Below are 25,241 nucleotides of genomic sequence, written 5' to 3'. Positions count from 1 at the left end.
AAAACAAGCATCCAAAAACAACAACAGCCACAATCAAACTTCCCCTTGATAATTGAGACTTACAAGTTTCCTTTCTACAAGAAGAGTAACACAAAACCTTTTTGGCTTCTATTAAGCAGATTCTCTGACCTGAAGCAATGAAATAGAAAGAATGGCATAGAAATGTTCTTTTAAGAAGTTTCTTGTTTTTATTCTATGCAGAATCCCCACAAGATAATATTCTCATTCACTAAACAATGGCTTGCTAAAAATAATTAACCCATGTGTGCATCACTGGGATTCCCTAATTTTCATTAAGTATCAAAGGAACTTTAAGGATAAGAAAGATTCCAGTGTATGCCTCTTATTTGATCACTCTGGGGAAATTCTGGTGTTTGTATAACTGTTGGAAGAGGTAGGAGAATCTAATTATTTAATAGAGAAGTAATCAGTTATTAAATAAAGACTCCAACAATTATTCAACAAATATATTAACAGATGGAGCAAGCTTTCATGTAATAGACCAAACATTAAATGTTCAAAAAATATTATGAAAGATATTGTAATTAGAATGATCAAATATTATACCAGCCAGGATAAAAATTATATTACCCCTGAAATGTGACATATTAATACAAAACCTAAGTAATCATAATTCACTTCTCAAACAATTGTTTCCACATCATATAGATTCATACTGGATTATAACGAATACTGTGAGGAATAGACTTCTTCTTTTTTAAAAAATCAAACATTAAAAATAAGAAAAATATACACACAACCCTGGTGTGGTTGCAAGGAATAATAATGGAAATGACTAAAGAAGAGGAATGCCTAGAAGAGTCCCATTTTCAGAAAGCATATCTAGAAAGTTGTCTATTTCACAGATAGGGAAATAATTAGTTAACCTTCCAATGAGCTGTTTGGATGATATGACTGATCTGGGGTGCTAGTTTAAATATATATGGTATTAATTGGCTAGATCAGTTGGCCCACTTTTTCTGTTCTCACCGTATACTGACTCCCCATGACCCAGTTAAGTATGTTATGTGAATGTGGCCCCTAAGTGCCAGAGAAATTGCAGCACTCTTACAGATAGATATTGCACACAGAAGATTCCATATTCATCTCCTGGCATCTCCAGGTAATTCTGGACATTCTGCATGCCAAGCAGATGGTCACTTCTCAGCCATGGCCCATAAGTTTCCAGTAACACTTTATGAAAGACATATGGTAGGCTCATTGCAGTGATTTTCATTCCCTTCATTTCAGTGATGAGATAACTGCATAGATTATAGCTTCTTAGATTTGCTTGCCTGAAGCGGCAGAAAAGCATTTATAATAAACAACTTTAATTGGAGAAAAAAGAAAGCTACCTTCATCCATCTGGACTTGGACGATTTCCTGGTTAGCCTTCATATCATCCCTATTTTCAACAGGTTTTCTCCGGGCTTTCAGTTTTGCCATGGGCCGACCCTCCATTTTGGCAAGCTTTGCCTTAGATTACTACTGTGTTTTACTGAGCATCTGATGCTTGGGCCTGAAGAGGTAGAAGGAGGAGAAAATGGTCCATAAAATTTCCATTACTCCAAAAAACAGAAACATCTGCTGAAGAGTGTAAATTGACACTTAGAAATGGTGTTTACCACCTAGGCATTGGCGTCAGTTCTCTTCAGAACCTGGGCAGAAAGAACTGGCTCACTTCCACATGGATTACTGGTTCAGTGGTTCCTTCTGTATTGCTGCCCCAGGGTTTTCTCATTGTAGCATTGTTCCACAATGGCCTTAGGTTTTTCACATACCAGAGAGACGTTCTTCTACATCTGGCTGAGAAACATCCTGCAAGGCTGTGGCTGACATGAAGAGCTGTTTCTAATAATGAATGTTATGCAAAATCTAGCCTGCAACACTCATTTTGCATGCTAAGTTTTTTGTTTTTCTTTTAAAGCTATCTGGGAAAGCAATGTTGAGGAAACATAAGCTGGGTTTTGTCAAAGGGCTGGGATGAAGTCATAGCAGAGTCTCCAGAAACATCTCTGGAGTAGAACTGAGCACACCCTGGCCAGCCTTGAGTTTCTCTCCAGGGCTGCCCATCAGAGGATGAGCAAGGTGAGCTTCCTTCAGATTGTTTTGAAAATGGTCTGAGATTTCTTGGTAAAATGTGGAAAACTCAGATAGTTTTTTCTACACAAATTTCTTATATCTCATGTAATTTGCCCTGATTGGAATTCATAGAAGATTTTACAGTTGCTCTGAAGATCCTTCTCCCCTTGAGGTGAATTCTTTGTATGGAAGAGTAACTGGATTTTCTCCTCAGGAAAAAAGTCATTCTGAGCCACCACTTATATCTTATCTGTCCATAAGTGATTCAGAATGTATGTCCTCTCCTCTCCTCTCTCTCACCATTTCAAAGATGACAAAGGCCTGAAGAACAGAAAGTACAGTAATGCTGAGTTTGTGGAAGCACATGTCCCATGGAATCGTGTACAGCAAAAACAAACCTTCTTCTACATTGCTAGGGTTAACACTGCAGGCCATACAGATGTGCATCTTGGAATGTTGCGTCAACTGAAAAAACAAAACAAAATGCCATTTCTATCTATTTGCACCATTGACTGTTCTGGCACAAAGCTGCTGAGGAACCTCATAACCCCCATACTGCTCCAGCTCATCAACTCTAATTATGCCCAACTGATCCCAGTGCTTGCTCAGAAAGCATTTGTTGCACCAAATCCATGCAGTGTTGCTGCATACATTTAAAGAGGGCAGTTGAAGGAGTCAGATGGTTTACATTATCATAAAGGGAGAGATCTGTTCCATTTTTACTGCAAATCTATTAAGAGCGCTTCTCTTTTATGAAAAACTGAGATAAGGGTGTGTTTCCTCTTTTGTAGAAGGATGGTCAACTGTTCTCCTACTCTGCACCCTTGAGATGCAGTACAACTCCAAGACTAATTTTAGATATCACATTAAGTTGTAAACGTGGTTTATTTAGTATTGATTCAGCATATTGTGTGAAACAGTCAGCTGCGGCTCATTCAACAAATCACTGCATAGTACAGCAATGAACCAAGTTTCCCAATTGCCAGCCAGCATAACAATTGGTAATACTGGTTTAGAATTCTGGCAGTTTTAATCCCAATATATCCGAAATGTGCCAGGCTGAGGAAGGCTTGTTTACTGACTGTTTACTTCCTCATTTTGATTCAAAACAACATTTGATGAAATACACTGCAATCCATGAAGACCTATGCAAAAGTAAATAAATTGGTTTTTTTAAGAGATCAGAAGTTCCTTGTTGGTTTGCTGAAGAAAAACTAACATACAGCTACCCCCCTGGCAATCATGCCACAATCATTGTTCCTTGAACAGAACTGGAGCAGAACAAGTGGATTGCGTTGCAGCTTGAAAGACAGAACTTGGTCAGATATGGTGGAATCAGAAGAGAATCTAAAGGAAGGTAGCAGGACAAGGGTGAGGCTAGGAAGGATGTAGTAGGTTAGAGATGGAGTTTGGAGATCCTGGTGGATTAGGAAATATGAATGGAATCTGGTGGGTCCCCAATGAAGCATGTCAAAATCTGTAGTTCCTTGATTTTCTGACCGTAGTACTGGATACCTGAAAGAGTATGATTATATTTCCTACAAAGCAATTAGGATAAATATCACAGTTTCAATGATGGTTTGTTAACTATGCCACACAACATAGTAAGGAGCCATAAGCCATGATTCATAAACCATCAATGGCTGGGTTCTTACAACATGCCAGACAACTGCTTTATAGCTCAGCACAGTCCTACATTGGAAGGGCCACTCCATTTGAATGGCTGTCTAATCCAAGCCAATTTAAAGAACCATTCAAAGATCATGAAGCTGCCCCACATTGGTTAGCAACTACAGAATAGCCTGAGCAGACACTCAGATAATATGAACACAGTCTTAAACAGACTTTTTAGAGGACACTTTCCAAATGCCACAACTACTTTTCTCCCATTCTTCCCTTTCCTGTGTGTGAAATTCAGCCATGCCCACTTTGCATTATCACCACAATTACTGCAACCCACACAGAATCAAAGAGATGGAAGGCACCCTCTTTAGCTATTAAGTCCAATGCAGCTGTCAGTGTCAGCTGAGGAATCCAAATCCACCCAGAGTAGCTGGGAGTTGGGTGGGATATAAATTTAATAAATTAATTAATTAAGTGGACATATCCCAGAAAGATGGCTGTCCAGCCTCTACTTCAAGGAGCCCACCAACTCCCTCAGAAATGGGTTTTTCTCAAACTACTTTTACTGCTAGATTATTCGTTTCTAACTTTTAGCTACAGTTTAGCCAAGTAAAGCAAGACCATTATTCCATATCCTGGACTCTGAGATGCTCAAGAACAAGATATGGCTTTCTTCTGTGTGACAGCTCTCTTGGTCATCTTTTCTAAATGTTAAACATTCCCAGTTTCATCCATTTCTCCTTTTAGGATTCTCTATTAGGGCACATCAATAAATGTGGAGACCGACCACTAAAGGTTGTCTATATCTGGAACAGAACTACATGCTAGGAGGATCATTAAGTAAAGCCAATAACTTCCATATCAGTTATATCCTGTCAAGAGGAATTTAAAGAGGCAAGCAGAAAAGTGGTAACATTCTTCTTGTTTTCCTCCATTTCCATTCCACCTCACCCTGCTTTCCAGTTCAAGACTGGTTGACGATATCACCCTTCACTTTTGAAAGATGTCCTTGACTGAGCAGTTTCTCTTCCTACTCAAAACAGATTAAGCCTGCTGGGAGAGACAGAGACAGCATGTCAGAATTAGTGTCTACAGTCCTATTTAAAGAGATATCTTCTGTCTATAAAATTCCTATTTCGCTATACCAGTTTCAAGGCCCTACACTAAAATATCAAGGCTCTGAGCCCGTGCAATGTCAATCTCCCTTCTGATCTGGTTTCTTTGTTTTTTAAAATTACTTCTGGCTAAGGTCACATGAATATCAAACATTTCCATAAAATTTAGCTGGAGATCTCTGGTTAGAAGGGAAATGGAACTCGGTTCTCTCCTTTCACCAGATCATTGTCTGAAGCGGGGGGCGGGGGGGGGGACCCATCAATCTGGAAATGACATCTGCTGCCACCTTCAGATTGTTCTTATTAAATTGTTGGTCCTGCATCCAGAAGAAATAAAACCCTAAACTTGCATCTCAAAATACCCACAATTTTAAAGGTTATGATAATTTCTTGGGAGAATTAAAAGGAAATAATTTTTGCACAATTTGAGAAAAGTCGCCTTCTTTTTCTTGTTCCAATGGCCAATTTGATCCCATTGGCTTCCCTGTCAGAAGAAAAGAAGCTTGCCCCCCCCACCCCGACCACCACAATGCATAGAGTATCTGTCTTTCTATCACTCTGAAAATGAGGCTGTTTCACACAAATGTTCAGTAATAAAAATCCAGAGAAGACTTTAACCTCCTGTTTGATCATCAAACAGACCTTCTTCTAACTGGCATCGACTCTTTGGACATCACCCGCTTGTCAACCCCACCCATCAACGCCCTTCTGCTTCTTGCATGCTTTGGATGAATTTTGGCAGCAGACAGCCGTGTTCCTAAATATTTTGGAAAGGATCTGTGTGCCTTGTAAAGCCATTAGCATGTTTTATAATCTTCCTTGTTAAAATTAAACAAGTTTGATGAGTCTGTAGCATTTCCACCTCTGCCTGTTACAAAGTAATAGTGTAAACAACCACAACCACAAAAAGTGATATAATCCAGAAAACTGTAAGGGAGATGGAGAAATGGACCTAAGTGATATTGGACATAGACTGGGCTGGTCCAAAATATCTGACTGCCTGAGATGAGGCAGCAAAGGGCTCCATCGTTCTCTTGAAATTAAGGTAAGCAGTAGTACCCAAACATTACTGGAATGTTTTCAACAGTGCATCTTAACTTAACTGCTTTCTCTGTGCCTTCTCTGTGGCAGTACCTGCCCCATGGAACGGCCTCCTCCTTGATATCCAGGTGGCCCTGACCCAGTTAGCCTTTCATAGGGCTCTGAAGACCTGACTGTTTCCCCTGGGGTTTGGGCCAGGAGATTAGGCAAGCTCTACTGTTGATGTCGTTTTTCTGACTGGGACGTGTTATTGACCTTGGGTGCCATGGGTCATTGCTTATAACCATAGTTTTAATCCTTGTACATGGCCCTATCTTGCTGTTGTGAGATAGCCTTACAAATTACATACATACATACTGCTCAGTGCAGTTTTGTGTATGTATGTAATTTGTAGGGCTGCCTATGTGTGTGTATGTGTGTGTCTTCAAGTTCGTATTGACTCCTGGTGACAGCCTGGACAAGTCCCTGCAGTTTTCTTGGCAAGACTTTCAGAAGTGGTTTGCCCTTGCCTTCTTCTTCCTAGGGCTGAGAGAGAGTGACTGGCCCAAGGTCACCCAGCTGGTTTTGTGCCTAAAGCAAGACTGGAACTCACGGTCTCCTGGTTTCTAGCCTGGCGCCTTCGCCACTACACCAAACTGGCTCTCAGAACTGGAGTTAGGTGAACAATAAAGGCTAAGTATATCTCCTGTCTAAAAAGATGCATTTACTTAACAATGATACGCCTTCATGTAGTATAATTGATTTTCTACCCCATGCTGCTTTGATAATACTATAGTTATTTTGGATTTGAAAATACCTCATTTGTGGAATAATAACAACTTGATTCAGTCATTGCAATGCTTATGGCTTGTCTAACCATGCTTGACTATCCTCATATACATGACAAGTATTAAGCAAGGTTTACAAACCACAGTGACTGGATTCTTATAACAAAATCGAACCTGCTCAGTGATAAACCAAGTTATTATAATAGATAGATTACAAAATTGAAACCACAAATTGTCATTAGAAGGAGGCGGTTGGTGCATTACAAATAGACCACATATCCTTGATTACTGAATATGATCTGTGTGAGAAAAAGTGGTCCTAACGCTGCAGTCCAGATACTCCTGAATCAAGCTGGTTAAATTTGGCCAAGCCCTGGGCATTCAATTCATACAGAATTTAGCTGACCAGGCAGAAAATATTTAAATATACAGTTTCTTTATTGTTTTTCTGTAAGACTAAATATGGATAGCTTGGGCATATGGATCTAGGTAGTTGGATTTGGATAACTCGTTAAGTGTGTTGTGTGAATCCAATCATTTTCATTAGTTTATAGTTCAGTGTACTGTACAAATCTAGGCAACTGGGTTAGTAAAGGAAACCATGCCCAGTTAAATACAAAATGATGCACTAATATGAGCATAGCTTGCATACAGGCTGGTAGAATGGTTTGCAATTCTGGGCCTACACCCATGAAACTGAATTTTTTACCTCCCCAAAGTCTGAGTATGTGAAAACCACAAGTATTCACTCCAGTGTGAATGAATGAATTTATGATATTGATGCCAGGAATTGCTTTGGCTTATATATCTTCGAATCCTCAACAAATGAGTTACCTTTGTAGTCTCAAATTCTCAGCTGGCTCCAGCAGTGACAAAGAAAATGGATCCCTATGGGAAAGAGAACCATCAGGTGATACAAACCAGCCCAGCTCGATGGCTGCTCTCAGTTGAACAGCAGCCATGAAATGAAACATGGTTCTTTGAGAAAGGAACTGATTGAAATAGTTTTACTTGCACATTTAAACATGAGATTTTCCTCTTGCCAAAGAAACGGCACAAATGCTGTTTTCTGCCAGTGGTTTACTGTTAAACATCTGTTGTTACTGCATGTGTTAGTGTGTGAGACTGTGGAGAATTAGAGCTAATCTGTCTGCTCTGGAATACCATATGATACAGCTTAGGGGGGTCTGTGTTATACCAGAAGGCAGCTGAAAAAAACTGCATTTTTAGTTCCCAATGTCCATTTTATTTAACATGTGTTTTATGTGTGTGTGTGTGTGTGTGTGTGTGAGTGATAGATTCTGGGAAATGATGGGATGGTGGACATTGGTGTTACAGAACTCCCAAGATACCCAAATAGAAGAGACTGATGTTGAAGTCACTTTAAAACTGCATCTTCATATCTCACTTTCTGTAACGTTGTTTAACAGCAAAAGTTAGGTTTACAATACACAGGAAGCCAAAACTAAACAACCATATTATGGCCTAGCATGTTGCATAAACCCACAGACATGCTATCACAGTTAATTGAACAGTAATTTGCTGAATTTAACCCAATCGCCCAAGTTCACACTATGCACTTAGCTAACAGCTAGTGAACTGCATTTTTTGGAGGGGGTCCCTTCAAGTCAGTCTTGACTCCTGGCAACTGCCTGGACAAGTCCCTGCAGTTTTCTTGGCAAGATTTCAGAAGTGGTTTGCCATTGCCTGCTTCCTAGGGTTGAGAGAGAGTGGCTGGCCCAAGGTCACCCAGCTGGCTTTATGCCTAAGGCAGGATTAGAACTCATATTCCCCCAGTTTCTAGCCTGATGCCTTAACCACGACACTTTAAACTGGTTCACTTTAAAGCTGCACTTTAGCTTAGTGTATTATGCACAGCCAGCTCATGTGTCAATTAGAATTTTCTCTGGCATGACCATTTTGCATCTGCTAAGTTTTGTTTTTCGTAGGTGCACTAATACTCAAACGTGTGACTTCCATATCCCACCACCTGGAATAGGACGTTCCAGAAAAGGAGCATGACCACTTGGTTTCTGCTAATTCAGGCCTTTGCAGGGGCAAGCAGAATGGTGGACAAGTGATAGCATATGCATCATGATATTGTCTCACAAGTGACGCACATAATGTTCTTTATATAATCAGTATCGTTCATGTGATTTCATGCTGCACAGGATGACATCATGGCTTGTAACAGGCATCTGTGTCGACCGATGTAAACTGGTACTAAACAATCAAAGGTGGTGTTGATAGCTCATTCCTCTCCTCCATTCGTATCACAAATATGCCAGCCTCAGAATTTTTCAAAGAGCAAGACTTTTCCTGAAACATACATGGTATATACATAGAGTATGATTCATTTTAATAGACATAAATCCAATTTCACTTAATTTTGGTATTCCTAGTAAGCATTCGAATTGCCAGTTGCATCATGCCAGTTTGGTCTAGGGTTACGTTGCTGGGCTAGAAACCAGGAGACCATGGGTTCTAGTCCCACCTTAGGCACAAAAGCCAGCTGGGTGACCTTGGGCCAGTCACTCTTTCTCAGCCCAACCCACCTCACAGGGTTGTTGTTGTTGGGAAAATAGGAGGAAGAAGGAGTATTAGGTATGTTCGCCATCTTGAGTTATTTATAAAAATAATAAAGGCGGGATAATAAACAAACAAACAAATAAATAAATGTAGTTTTGTGTCCAACTCTGTGAAAAGAGGAAGAAAGGCTCAAGATTTCTCATCCGTGCAACAGAATGGTAACAGCAATGACAACGATTACATTCCTCTGAAAAGGAGATTTGTAAGATTGTACAGTAGAGAGTATTGGACTGGACTGTAAGAAGCCCAATGAGTTATGAAGATCCCTGAGAAAATTTGGGCCACCTGCTCTTTGCTAAGCCATAACATGTAGATCTGTTGTGTGAACCCAGCCAAATGGGATCTATTCAGCAAACCATGGTTGAGCAACTAATGGTTTAGTGTGTGGTATGAACACAGCCAGTGTGTTTGAGTTCCACCCTTCAGATGTGCAACCCAACCTTGGGAGCTTTTCCATTTGGACTCTTTTATTTTTTTACCTCCAATGGTTTAGTTGTAAAGAGAAGACAAAAGAAAGGGAAAACGGAGCTTGGGTGATAGGAAGTGAGAGATGTGAGGTTAAAAGAAAAAACATTGTCAAGTTAAGAGGATTAAGGTCTTTCCCAATGTTCTGGGGGGGGGGGGAACTGTGCTGGGCTTGCGGAGTGGATTAAGTTCTGTGTGGCTGCAGAAGACGTGAAAACAGCTCATTTAGGAAAGGATTAGTAGGAAAGGAGGACCCAAGAGACTGAGTTGGGAAGTAGCGCCTTGCCTTCACATACAGCAGGGCCCCATCCAAACTACAGTATGTGAATCATCCAATATATTGATGCTGTCCCTTCAAAGGCAGGTCAATCCATGGGTCAACCTCAAATCCCAATAATTATTTCAGTATTGACTTCAGTGGAGGAAAAAAAAAACACTGATATAAGTTGCAGGGAGAAAAGCTGGTGGGGGTCTCATGAACATTTTACTTTTGGAGTCTTAAAAAAGACCCTCCCCACCCCATTCCCTCTGCCAAAATGTCCATATATTGCATTAAGCCATGATCATCCTGCTCTAGCCCAGACACACAGATAATTCGTGGCCAAACCAATTAATTCAGCAGCAACTTGCAGATGTTCCTCCCCAATACATAGAACCTGAGGACTGAATGAATGTGAACAAAGACATTGGCCCTTCTTTGAGGAAGTCATGGGCCTGTAAAGACTTATTCAGTCATTTACTGCATAACTAACATGTTGTTGCAGGTCTGCTTGAATACATATAGTAAAGGTAAAGGTTTCCCTTGACATTAAGTCCAATCGTGTCCGACTCTAGGGGGTCATCTCCGTTTCAAAGCCGAAGAGCCGGCATTTGTCCGTAAGGACCCGTCCGTGGTCATGTGGCCGGCATGACTACACAGAACGCCGTTACCTGCCCGCTGAAGCGGTACCTATTAATCGACTCACATTTGCATGTTTTCGAACTGCTAGGTTGGCAGGAGCTGGGACTAGCAACGGGAGCTCACCCCATCACACAGATTCGAACTGCCAACCTTCCGATCGGCAAGCTCAGCAGCTCAGCGGTTTAACCCGCAGCGCCACCGCGTCCCCTTGAATACATATACAGATTTTAAAAAAACAAACAAAAACACCACAAAGCACATTGCATACCTTGATCCTTGCAACCATGTAAAGTCACTCAGCATTTTTCCCCAATTTCTTTTCCTACTGGGGACATGGCTGATAGAACAGTGGCTTGCCTAAAACCACCAAGAGACATTGTAATATCAGCCTTTTTGTAATTCACTGCTTATAACCCATGTCTGGTATTCACTTCTTGGCATCGTTAGGCTAGGTCCAGTGTTTGAAGTGTGAATAGTGTTAGATAATTTTTTGCATGGATCTCTTCTTCCCTGGTGCTTGGAAGAGCACTCTCACTTCCATATGGAGAACAGAAACATTGTCCTCTGGCATAGAAGTTTGAGGGCTTAATATCTTGCCAATGGAAAAATGGCACTCCAAAAACATTTTTTCTGACAATTTTTGGAAGGAAACAAAAGTGGCTCACAAAGGGTGGGATGGGAGGGAACCATTTTTGCCAAAAATGAAACATCTAGACAACCGTGCTTGGGGAAACAATACAGAAAAATAACTCCCGGGAACCAATTCAGCAGTGGGTGAGTTAGCTGAGCCTGATGGTACAGATAGCCAACAGAAAAAGCACCCTCAAGTTAGTCATGGTGGAAATCATAGAGGCATTTGGATGGACCACTTAAGGTTCTATCAGACTGGCAAAGTTTTTAAAGACTTGACATTTCTTGGTGACTGGATGTTTTTCTCCTTGTCATGATATCAAGTCAAGGAGAAGAATGTCCAGCTTGCATGAAATGTTAAATCTGTAAGAACTTTGCATCACTGATAGAAAAGTGCTTTTTCCTATGACATAGGGCGGTAACATAGAAGACGTAATCACTGGTTGCTGTAGAATAAACCATATGAAAATGGTTTCATATGAAACCAATGAAAGTGGAACGTTGTGTGTCTTGTATTTTATTAAACAAACCTTGTCTGCACATGGCATGTGAACTGAGCCAATGATGATGCAGGATTAAAGACGGAGAGACATCTCTAAAATGTAACCCAACACGGGTATGCAGGAATGCAACCATCTCTAGGCCACTGTTTCAGACACATCCCTGCTAGTGGCTCAGCCCCCTGCCAGTATGACATCATGCCCCCTCCTGTTTTCACACTGCTTCCCAGAAATTACACCTATATCTAACCATCATATAAGCCACAATTAAATGAACAGGACATGGATGAAAGCATTGTGGCATAAACAATATGATCTTTATTGCTCTACATCTGCCTAAGGCATATGCAAACATTTATTCTCCCCAAGTCTGCACATAGGGATGAATCATCTGTAGCCACAAATTGAACTGAGCCCACAGAGAGCACAGACACACAGAGAGAGGGAACATAAACTCAATCAAGGGACGAATGTGGTTTCTGCTGGCATAATTGATAAAAGGCCCCTGTGCTTTCAGACTCACCTGAGGATCACCCGCTCTCTGTGCTGATCTTCTGATATCCTTCTCGTGGTGGCGTTCATCTTGATCTCATGTCTTAAATATTTTTTATTTGCTCATTTATGAGGAATAAAGTGTCCCCAAAGATCCTGCTGTTCTCAATTTATCTGCTGTTTCTTTTTCCCTATTAAAAATTATTGTCCTTAAAAAAAATTGCCTCAGGAAGATCTATAAGTTCTGTTCTCTTTCTTGTACAATGAATAAAGTCAAGCAAAATAAATTGGGCAAGCATGTTCTCCTGGCTATGATGTCATTTGTTGTTATCACCAGGCTGTTATGGTAATTGAGGAGATGAAAGAGGGTTTAATTTACAAAGGGTACATGGGCCAAGCTGAAACAGGCGCTGGGTAGGGACCAGGCTGCTGTGGTAACCCCTTAGAAAGGAAGTAGGAAAACTCACTGTTCTTTTAGGTCCTCTCTAGTTGTTTCTGCTTGTGATTCCAAAAAGCAAGTGGTCATCCGAGTCACGAAAGGTGGAGGGCAGCTGTATGCTGTCTGGTGAATATCACCCACTTAGATTCTTCCCAAATGGGAAAGTGCATTATCCAAAAATTGAGATATCCCAGGCTGGAGAGCCAGGAATCTTGGAGAAGTGATAGCACAAGACTTTCATCAAAGGATTGCTTCATACCTGCATTAAACTGTTCAGGAACCCTTTGGGGAAACTTCTAAGCATGGCTAACCTGCAAAAAATATTCCTTAACCTTTCACAGTCCTAACAGTGGGGATAATGGAAGCCATTACCATTATCTTACTGGGTCCTCCAACACTCTCAGTCCACAGTGTTTTCCCTACCGATCTCTCTCATTTTCTCTCTCTCTTTCTAAAAAAGTGGGAAGGGTTGAAATGAGGGTATGTGAATCTGTTACTTTTCCTTCTGCTCAGATACTTGCTTTTTCTTCAGTTTTTCTGTCTTTGTGTTGATTTGCAAACTTGGGAGAGGGGAATGAATATTTGAATGTAATTGCATGCCTATTTCTGCTCATGTGTACTTTTGTACACATTTCTAGCAAGGTCAGCATTGTTATTCCTTAGGTCTTGCCTACTTATACATTCTTGGCTTTTACCTATGAATTTTTGTCTTTGGCATTGCAGACAGCACTGCCACGTGTGCTCCAATATGTTCAAGGCTTTGAGTAAATTCATACAAAAGATTGACAAGAGGGAAGAGCAATGGGCTACATCGTTTCCCTACTCGGCTGTTATTTTCTACATTTTATCTCTTTCCCAATGCCAACATACCGTATATATCAGAAATGAATTATGCCATGCAGGAAATCTAATCATTTGCATGTATGCCAGCCATGCTAATTTTCCCCTTGCTGGAGCCAAAATAATTTTTTCTCCAGGTGGATAGCCAAATGGTAGCAACAAATATTGTTGCTGGCTCCCTGAGTTTTCAGATAACGTCATCACTTTTATTTATCATGCTCTTTATCCAGGGAAGGCAGCAAAATTGTTGTTGTTTCTTCATTCAGTTGCTTCTGACTCTTCGTGACTTCATGGACCAGCCCACACCAGAGCTTCCTGTCAGTTGTCAACCCCCAGCTTCCCCAGGGATGAGTCTATCACCTCTAGAACATCATCCATCCATCTTGCCCTTGGTCGGCCCCTCTTCCTTTTGCCTTCCACTCTCCCTAGCATCAGCATCTTCTCCAGGCTGTCCTGTCTTCTCATTATGTGGCCAAAGTATTTCAGTTTTGCCTTTAATATCATTCCCTCAAGTGAGCAGTCTGGCTTGATTTCCTGGAGGATGGACTGGTTTGATCTTCTTGCAGTCCAAGGTACTCTCAGAATTTTCCTCCAACACCACAGTTCAAAAGCATCGATCTTCCTTCGCTCAGCTTTCCTTATGGTCCAGCTCTCGCAGCCATATGTTACTACAGGGAACACCATTGCTTTAACTATGCGGACCTTTGTTGTCAGTGTGATGTCTCTGCTCTTAACTATTTTATCGAGATTTGTCATTGCTCTTCTTCCAAGGATTAAACGTCTTCTAATTTCCTGACTGCAGTCAGCATCTGCAGTAATCTTTGCACCTAGAAATACAAAGTCTTTCACTGCTTCTACATTTTCTCCCTCTATTTGCCGGTTATCAATCAAGCTGGTTGCCATAATCTTGGTTTTTTTGAGGTTTAGCTGCAAGCCAGCTTTTGCACTTTCTTCTTTCATCTTCATCATAAGGCTTCTCAGTTCCTCTTCGCTTTCAGCCATCAAAGTGGTATCATCTGCATATCTGAGATTGTTAATGTTTCTTCCAGTGATTTTAACCCCAGCCTTGGACTCCTCAAGCCCAGCATGTCGCATGATGTGTTCTGCGTACAAGTTGAATAGGTAGGGTGAGAGTATACAGCCCTGCCGTACTCCTTTCCCAATCTTAAACCAGTCCGTTGTTCCGTGGTCTGTTCTTACTGTTGCTACTTGGTCGTTATACAGATTCTTCAGGAGGCATACAAGATGACTTGGTATCCCCATACCACTAAGAATTTGCCACAATTTGTTATGGTCCACACAGTCAAAGGCTTTAGAATAGTCAATAAAACAGAAATAGATGTTTTTCTGAAACTCCCTGGCTTTCTCCATTATCCATCGGATATTGGCAATTTGGTCCCTAGTTCCTCTGCCTTTTCTAAACCCAGCTTGTGCATCTGGCAATTCTCGCTCCATGAATTGCTGAAGTCTACCTTGCAGGATCTTGAGCATTACCTTACTGGCATGTGAAATGAGTGCCACTGTTTGATAGTTTGAACATTCTTTAGAGTTTCCCTTTTTTGGTATGGGGATATAAGTTGATTTTTTCCAATCTGATGGCCATTCCTGTGTTTTCCAAATTTTGCTGTCGATCGGAAGGTCGGCGGTTCAAAACCGCGCGGCGGGGTGAGCTCCCGTTGCTCGTCCCAGCTTCTGCACACCAAGCAGTTCGAAAACATGCAAATGTGAGTAGATTAATTGGTACCGCTTCGGCGGGAAGGTAACGGCGTTCCGTGAGTCATGCTGGCCACATGACCCGGAAGTGTCCTATGGACAACGCCGGCTCCAAGGCTTTGAAACGGAGATGAGCACCGCCCCCTAGAGTCGGACACGACTGGACTTTATGTCAAGGGAAACCTTTACCTTTACCTAGCATGCATTACCTTGACAGCATCATCTTGCAAGATTTTGAACAGTTCAGCTGGGATGCCGTCGTCTCCTGCTGCCTTGTTATTAGCAATGCTTCTTAAGGCCCATTCAACCTCACTCTTCAGGATGTCTGGCTCTAGCTCACTGACCACACTGTCAAAGCTATCCCAATATTGTTATCCTTCCTATACAGGTCTTCTGTATATTCTTGCCACCTTTTCTTGATCTCTTCTTCTTCTGTGAGGTCCTTGCCATCTTTGTTTTTGATCATACCCATTTTGGCCTGGAATTTACCTCCAATGTTTCTAATTTTCTGGAAGAGGTCTCTTGTCCTTCCTATTCTATTGTCTTCTTCCACTTCCACACATTGCTTGTTTAAAAATAATTCCTTATCTCTTCTGGCTAACCTCTGGAATTTTGCATTTAATTGGGCATATCTCCCCCTGTCACTGTTGCTTTTTGCTTTCCCTCTTTCTTGGGCTACTTCTAGTGTCTCAGCAGACAGCCATTTTGCCTTCTTGGTTTTCTCTTTCTTTGGGATGTATTTTGTTGCTGCCTCCTGAACAATGTTGCGAACTTCTGTCCATAGTTCTTCTGGGACCCTATCTACTAAGTCCAGTCCCTTAAATCGATTCTTCACCTCCACTGCATATTCCTTAGGGATATTAGTGAGCTCATATCTAGCTGATCCATGGGTCTTCCCTAATCTCTTTAGTCTGATCCTAAATTGTGCAAGAAGAAGTTCGTGATCTGAACTACAGTCAGCTCCAGGTCTTGTTTTTACTGACTGTATAGATGTCCGCCACCTTTGGCTGCAAAGGATGTAGTCAATCTGATTTCGGTGTTGTCCATCTGGGGAAGTCCATGTATAAAGCCGTCTCTTAGGTTGTTGGAAGAGAGTGTTTGTTATGCAGAGTGAGTTGTCTTGGCAAAATTCTATCAGCCTATGTCCTGCTTCGTTTTGTTCTCCCAGGCCATGCTCACCTGTAATTCCAGGTGTCATTTGACTGCCCACCTTAGCATTCCAGTCTCCCGTGATGAAAATAACATCTCTTTTAGGCATGTTGTCCAGTAGGTGCTGCAGATCCTCATAGAACTGCTCTACTTCAGCTTCTTCAGCATCTGTGGTTGGGGCGTCTGTTTGGATCACTGTGATGTTAGATGGCTTGCCCTGAATTCGAATTGAGATCATTCTATCGTTTTTTGGATTGTATCCAAGCACTGCTTTAGCCACTTGACTATTAATTATGAAGGCTACTCCATTTCTTCTGTGGTCCTCTTGTCCACAGTAGTAGATCTGGTGGTCATTTGATGTGAAGTGGCCCATTCCAGTCCATTTCAGTTCACTGACGCCCAAAATGTCTATCCTTAATCTTGACATCTCACCAATAACCACATCCAATTTGCCCTGGCTCATAGATCTTACATTCCAGGTTCCAATGGTGTGTTGATCCTTAGAACATCGGATTCGCCGTTCACCACCAGCACCGTTGGCCGCTAGCCGTCCTTTCGGCTTTGAGCTAGCTGTGTCATCACGTCTGGGGCTAGTTGAACTCATCCTCTGTTCCTCAGTTGTTGTTAAGTGCTCTCTGCCTGGAGGAATTACAGTCTAACATTTGATAAAGGGGTGATGACAGAGGAAGTAGTAGGTGCATTGGAATTAGGTCTGGGGTGGTGGTGTGGGTACACCCTCTGCATATCCATGATATTCCTGTGCACTCTGTCAGTACAGTCACCATCAGGTTTCTCTACCTTTTGGAAGCTCACCTAGTTTGGAGGCAGATAGTTTTGGGGGATTAACTTTGTTGACTTTTAATGTACAAATTTTGCATTTCAGCATATCAAGTGAGCTTCTGAAGTAGGTTCTGAAAGAAGGATTAAAAAACCAAATAATCCCAAATATGCTATATTCTCAAAATGATTGTCAGTCTACCATCTTTAGAGGGAGCAATAAGAAGAATTATCTTGTGCTCCAGACCAAAGAACTATCCATCCAGCACTGCCTTCCCAGCAATGGGTCTGGAGCACAGAACATCTGCAACACCTAGAAATGCCTTCATGTATCTGAGAATGCCCCTCTGTCACCGGTCATAGAAGGTGCTTTGATTGTTACTTCCATGATTAGCTACTGTCTATGCATGAGAAGGAATGTAATTTTGAGCAAACTAAGGGCCCTTCTACTTGAAGTCACTATATCAGCTGTGGACCTGTGGAGTCCTTGGTGCTCTCTGAGCACCTTGGTTGTTGGCTTGCAGACATTTCATTACCTGACTAGGTAATATCATCAGTGCACCTGTGCATCTGGGCACTGCACTGTGCATCTGTATGCTGATGATGTTACCTAGTTGGGTAATGAAACGTCTGCAAGCCAACAACCAAGCTCAGAGAGCACCAAGGGCTCCACAGTTCAACCCTGAGCTACATAGATTCTCTTCTATTGGAACTGTAGACCTCTCTAGTTTCATAACATCAGCTCTTCTGGGTGTTGAGTTAGAATTTTATCAGCTTAATTGAAGGAGGATAAGATAGCACTTCAGTTCAAGTGAAACCATACTGAAACTGGTTTTAACTGTTGTTCTGGGAACCTCCTGTATTCAGCTTACTTCTTCCTGGTTCCTATCATCTGGAGAAACATGCTCTATCCACCATTGGCACCCATTCTTCTCCTTCAGCAATGTTGCCAACTGAAGGCTCCCTGAAAGGATAAAGGAGGAGTTGCTGCATGAATTATTGGATGATCTGTTGTTGTTGTTTTTAATAAATTTGGAGGGCAATACTAACCATCCCTCATCACACTACTGCTACTCTGCCACTTTAATAATAGTGGTCCACCACTGCTCATTGTCCCTTCCTGGCTGCTATAGTAGTTGGTTTGGGGAAGCCAGGAAAGAACTGCATACATTAAGTTCTAGGAACAAGGTTACATCATTCCATCTTCAGAGCTTTCAATGAGCATTTAAATGAAGCAGGAATGACAGCTTCACAAATGAACAAGTTTCACAGCCAGGAAAATGTTCCTTTGTGCCAACAGCACTGATGTTTCAGCAAACAACCACATGAACTCACCCAAGATGGACCAAAAAAGAAGAATTGTGGCCCCCTGGCAATTTATTATTACATTTTTCTTCCTTTTTGCATTGGGCAGGGTTGGAAGTATTTGTGTTTTTCTGCATTAACTCAGGAGTGTAGGGCACTGAATGAATGATATTTTCCATAATCTCCTGTTGGTAACTGGAGAGGACCATGGCTGGCAGATAGTCATCTCCATGTGTTTCCTCAATTTTGAGGCTGATAGCAGTGAAGACAATTACAGATCAATTTCAAGCTGCTTTGGAGAACATGGAGAGAGAAAACAGGACCACAAGCACCATAAGATCACACTGGCTTTGTTTAACATGAAACTGAGATACACATGCAGCTACTGTCTCAAGACTGACCTGTTTTCTTCTCCAAAGAAAAGAGATTCTTATTCATCTTTCTCTTTCCTCTTTTAATATTTGTCGACGTTATACCCTATAACAATCAATTACATCCTGCAGACATTTTCTCTTAAAATAGTTCAGGTTCTGGATTCAATTATTACATCTTTCCTCACCCCCCCCCCCCACCTTTTTTTTCTCCTCCAGCATGTTCCTAGTAAATGTTAAGTTTGGCTGATAAATTTCTGGAGTGTAACTTCCCTTGTATAATGGAGAACCAGGCCATCAGATCATTGACACAAAACAACAATTGCATTATTGTTTGGATAAATAATAATAATGTAAGTGAGAAATCTAAGTATTGGTATATTTAGGTATCACCAGAAAGAAACCCCAGTCTATTTTCTGCTCATGCCAGAGACTTCATACTTTGCTATTTTCTCATTTAATACAGTTGGCAAATATTCATATTGTTTCTGCATTTTGACTACAGTTCAATTTTCTTTTGGGTTCTGTGTCTGTCTGTGTGTGTGTGTTTTAAAGCTAATCCTCATTATAGTTGTAAGCATCTGTTTCTTTTGGCTGTATTGTCTAGGACTAATGTGAAAATAACCATGCAGAACTTAAACCAGATTGCATAACAAATCATGCAGCTCCAGGAAGCTGCTTAACATTGAAGGAGATCATTGGTCCATTGAATTTAGTGCTGACTCCACTCCCTGGTATCAGCAGACTTCCCTGAAATTATTGAGATTAGATTTGTTCTAAGCCTATGTCCATCCTCAGAACTTCTGACCCATACATCCCAGATTTCCCTATTTTGGGAGCATTGTCCCAAGAATCTCAAGATGACATGGAGTGTCTCATAACATTGAACTGAGCCTCCATCCATCACTCTTACTCTTTAGCTGAGATTTTAGGTCTAATTCATAGAAATTAGACGTAAACTTCCACACTTGCTAGACTCAATGAACTGCTCTCCAGAAGGAAGATTTAAAACACTTCTGTTCACAGCCTTTCCCAATAGGGGAAATAGAGACTGTTTCACCCATGCTCCTACACTGCTCTTTTTATCTGTACTGGTGGGCAGCCCCAGTATCACCCCTTTTAAGCCATGGTTGTTTGGAAGAGGAGAATATTCTCCTGCTTTTAGTGATAGATCTTCTCTAATTTCTAGGATAGCCAAATTTTGCTCAAATGCCATTGTTATTCATTGTTTAATATTGTAGCTACTTTGTTGATAACGTATGTTCCATTTCTTCATATATGTTTAGGTGTTTTGGGTCTTGGTCTGAAAATAAAGATGGAAATAAATCCATAAGCTGTAGATGCTATCTTATGATGGTTATATCAGGATGTTTACATTTTTGCTAAGCCTAGTTAAAGAGCATACACATGCCACCAATGTATTCCCATTGCTTGCAGCATTCAACTACAGCAGCAAACTTACCATGTTGCACAAACCAAGAATGGTTACCATTTTGGCTTTATAGAGACTAGAATTTGAAATATATAAAAATTACTTGTTTATTTGAGGTTGTTAATTCACTTTTTGGCTTAGCCTCTCATGCAAGCAGAGCCATTGGTCTAAGCCATGAATTGTTTTACCCATGCTTTGAGCAAGCCATTTTCCCGATCCTCACATGTTGCACTAAGCCATAAACCATGGTGTACATATCACAGTGGCTGAGTTCACACAATATGCCAAAACAAGGAAACTGCATTGCAGTTTAGCATGATAAATGCATCAAGTCTTCTTGAACATTATGATGTCAAATTGGATTAACTCCATGTATACAGATATTTGGTGATCTAAAATTTATAGGATGGGAGGATTACCTTTTCATTGAATGCTTAGAAAAAAAATATATATATAGAATCTAGTCTTTTTGATTAATGCTTTGAATAGTTTACTCCCATATCTGTGCTCAGTAAAGTTGTTACATTTATTATGCCATTTCCTGGATAGCATTTATTGTTCTCCAGTGAATAAGAAAATATTTTCTCCATGTGTACCTCAGCTCTTACAGCTGGATAGCTGTTAATTGTGGACATGATACTGCTGGTGTGCATGGAGAATTTTTGAAATAGATTAATGTGCTTTTGGCAGTAGAAGGAGAGAGGGAGAATCAGCTCCAAAGAAGGTCAGAAGTCATGGATGGAGAGTCTGGCCTTCATCCAATTTTATATCTTTACACAGCAACATTCTCCTCTGTCCCTTAAGTTGCAGACAAGTCAGTGGCAACAGCAGCAGCCCTGAACGTCGTTCTCCTCCACCCCATCCTGGAAAAATCCTCTTTGGGAGAAGATCTCAGAAGAACTCCCCAAGGAACTGTCTGTTGCTAGGGTCTCTGAGGCTGATTAGGGGATCCAAACCTTAGAACTAAGGTGCACCACTTCTAGTCTGCAAAAGCTTTGGATGTGATCTTCAGCAGTCACTGTGACCAAATTAATTTGTAATGTTACAAAAGAAAATAATATTAAATAGGCTCCTGGGGAGTGCACGTATTAACTGAATTTCATTTTAATTCTAAATGTAATTGTCATCAAAATTTTGTTTTTCTCCTAGACTCACCCACTACTTTTGGAATACAGCCCTGGAGTCCCATGCAAGAAAACAATGCAAACCCTTGCCATAGAGAGAGACATCCTCAGACTGACTTCCTTAGGATACAGAGAGTCCTCTTTCTGCTTCCAAAAAGTTTGCTAAGGTTCACCCAGGTCCAGAGTGTACTAACTTCAGAGGGTGCAGGCTCAACAAGTACCTGTCTGTAGGTACTTGTCTAAGGACTAATGTGCAAAGCCCCATAGGAATGCTTTGCTTCCTTGATCTAACTGCTCCTCAGTGTATCTAACTGCTCCTCAGTGTAGCAAGGAGGCATGTGATATTTACTGAGAAGCATGGCATAACTGAGCTATGCTGCAATAGGAGATTTGAGGGCATTCTGTGCATATCTGCCCATCTTTGCCCAGAAATCATTTCTAGCAAAGGAAGTGGATAAAGCAAAGAGGCCTGCCTCAATATTTTGGTTGGATGCCCAGAGGTCTGATGTTCGTGAGTCAAGGAACCATCTTCATCCAAGACAGTTTCACAAAGCTTCATGTAGGCCTACAAGAACTACAAAACCAGGACTCCTCATGAAGAAAGGACGAGAGAAGGATTTCTTCAAGAGTGTCCTCTCTGATGCAGGACACTGAACTCTCAGGCTTAAAAGCCTTTAGTTCCAGACTACAATCTAGTTCACCAGTTTCCCTGAGGGGCCAACTGCCTAACCACAAGATAAAAATACCTGGGGCACCTTACTGACATGAAGATATCTCTCTTTTGAAAGAGTACCAGACCTATGTTTAAAGAACAGGACCAGTGCTCTCTCAAGAGAGAGTGATAGATCAGTTATGCATAGAGACAGATCCATGTTCTACCAGCTAGTGTGTTCCCGGTTCTATCACTAGTGATTTGCATTACAGGTTTCCTGCTGCTTCTAAAACAAGGAGATTTATGTGGTTACACTTTTAATTTTTTTCATTACTTGGATAGGACTAGGGATGGGGGTGCAGTTTTGCCTACTAATACGTGTCAGGCTTCTCTTGGTTGACGTTGCATAAAAGCTTCATGAATAGATTGTCAAGGACACAGACACTCAGACATGTCTGTTTAGCGATGTTATGAAGCCATTACAAAAGAATGTCAGCAACTGCTGTGTATTAAAGGAAGTCCTATTCATAGTGACATCAAGGCTTCAATCCTTGCTTCTCTTTCTCCCACCTCAGTGATATGACAAGCTACCCACCCCTCTCTTTTGAGTGAGAGGCTCAGGTTCCATCTGTCTTTTGTTTTGGTAATGGACAGATCTAGTGTCAGACAGTTTACTTTTGACCACGTGAGGACTAATGCTTATAGTACGCCATTTAGTCTATTCCACAGGCTATTTCTGAGTGCTGTGGCCATGACCACTTCTAACCAGCATTGCCATTTCCTTGCAGCACTAGCTGAGGACAGAGCCCTCTCTGTCACGTTCATCGTTTCAATGTTCTGAATACATCGTAACGTTTCCCATGTCACTTTCCTGATCCGTGTTTGCTGAGTGGAGATTTCCAGCCGTGCCAGGCTGTAATCTCCTTGCTGTAACTGTGGAATGTATGTTTGGGTTATTGACTGTGTTCAAGGTTACTTTCTCAGGCCGATGTGGGTGATGGTTGCTAACACCTGGGAGGGGGTGGTTGCTAAGCGGGAGCAAGGGCGGGACCGGGTTTGAAGCGAGGGTTTTTAGTTTGTATTTGGCGCACTTTTGCTCATTCTCAGCTTTCTTTGTATTTGCACACTATTCTTTCAATAAATCAGTTATCCTTAAGCACCTGCTTGTGAGACTGAGTCTGTCAGAATAGGCAACCATTACACTCTCATTATCTACTGCTCCTCCTTGCTTTACCCCCTTCTCCATGCCTGTTTGGCTGACTGACATATCCCAGGAACAGAAGAGAAGTGGAGGGTGAAGCAGGAGGGAGTTCCTGCAGTGCTCCTCACCAACTTTCTTCTGTGCCTGTGATTGGCCAGTCAGTTTGTTTTTCAACACGTGTCTAGTGCGTTTTTGAAAGAGTGCTAAACTCATACCCCAAAATAGCCTTGTTAACATGTGGAGGATGTAGAGGAGAGGTGTGAGAGGAATTGGGAGGGAGTTGTCCTGATGGTGACTGTGGAAACAGAATACACGGCTAGATAGGCCATTTCTTTGATCCAGCAGGGCCTTTTTTATGCTTCTGTGCTGATAAAAAGTGCCATGTCTATGAGTTGAGATAGCTTTAAAGAGATTACATAAATTTGTGTGGAGAAAAGATATCAAATGGCTTATATACTGCTTGTGAAATCCAAGAATTACCTCACTGGCCACGGGGGCAACAGGAAGTTGGATCAGATGATCTTTCTTTGATTCAGTATATCTTTCTGCCTATCCACCTGCATTTTCTCTGCCCATCTAGTTGCTAGGCAATGTCCATGAAGAGCTCTAATTAGGTCTGCACTCAGGGTGAGTCTTGCTCTTATATTCTTAAGATGGTAAGGAGAAAATAACCCTTTAATGTGATTCCCTGCCTCTACCTTTCCAACAATTCTACACCGTCCAGAATGGGTAGAGCCATGTCTTTGGCCTCTTGTCTTCAAGGTTAAGGTGACCTACAGCTTTTATGTTATATTATTTATTTGCTTCACTGGACAAACACAGCTGCTTTTCAGGAATTCGAGAAATCCATACTTGGCATCAGAAAGAACTCCAGTTTTCTCTTCCCTCCTTGCCTGTAACTGAGGTATATTTACAACCAACAGTCCCTGCCAGTCAAGACCTTGGTAACTGAGAGCCAGGAGTGGTGGCCTTTTGAAAACCACTCATGCTTTTCAACTGCACAGCTTCCAGCCTCTAAAAGGCATCAGGAGGGGGGATGTAAACATTGTTCTCCTATTCAGTCTTGTACATAAGGGCATTGAGCCCAACAAGGCTCCAAGTCCCCCTGCGTTCCGTTTTCCCCAAGATTAGACACCGATATCCTTTCCCGGAGACACACAATCTGTCTGTCTTGGTTTTGCCCTTAACAATTAACTACTGTGGATTTCAGCTGGGCCTCTGAACAATGTCATCACTGGAAGCCTCAGTTCAGGAATAGGAATATGCCAGGTACCTTTACCTCGTGGGAATCAGAAAGCATTCTCGGCCTAGCCACTCATGAATTGCAGGATTTTATTTGGAAATAAACCTAAAGATATAGACAATGATAGCTGTGTTTACGTCACTTGCTAACTCACCTTTCAGCAAGGTTTACTGAATAACTTAATGAGAAGATCATGAACTCTTAAGGGAGTTTAGATATGGAAGTTAAGTTAGGGAATAGTATTTGGAAGAAATGAAACAGTAGAGCGAAAACAAATTCTATATGCCAAGAACCGATCCTCGGTTATTGTGTTTGCATGGCCCAGATTTAGCTGGGACTAGAAGGTTAGATTGTTGTGTGAAGATTGTTAACTCAAGTCAGCAACAGAATTGTTGTCATCTTCAAGGCTGGGAACTTGTTTCCCTCAAGAGTTAAGAAATATTTCTATTTAGCTGTGTTCCTCCCCCCTTAACTAACACTCATACTCACACTCACATTCCCACATACACATACACACCCCACAGTTTTCTCTGTTAACATCCTCTCTGGCCACAGGGGCAGGACATCTTCCATTTTCTTCTCAGCTTTCCCAGCAATTTCTATTCATTTAATTTAAATTCATTGTGGGTGGGGATGGAGTAAGTGGAATAGGGAGAAAACCACCAGCACCATTAAACTGGAGACATTGCACATTTTATACAAAAGTGACAACAGCAGGGAAACTATTTATTACCACCCAACCCACACCCCACACCCCACACGGCAATTTGCACATTCTGACTATGCCCCG

The sequence above is a fragment of the Candoia aspera genome, chromosome 13 (genome assembly GCF_035149785.1).
Source record: "Candoia aspera isolate rCanAsp1 chromosome 13, rCanAsp1.hap2, whole genome shotgun sequence".
Lineage (NCBI taxonomy): Eukaryota > Metazoa > Chordata > Lepidosauria > Squamata > Boidae > Candoia > Candoia aspera.
Note: the sequence above shows the minus strand (reverse complement) of the source record.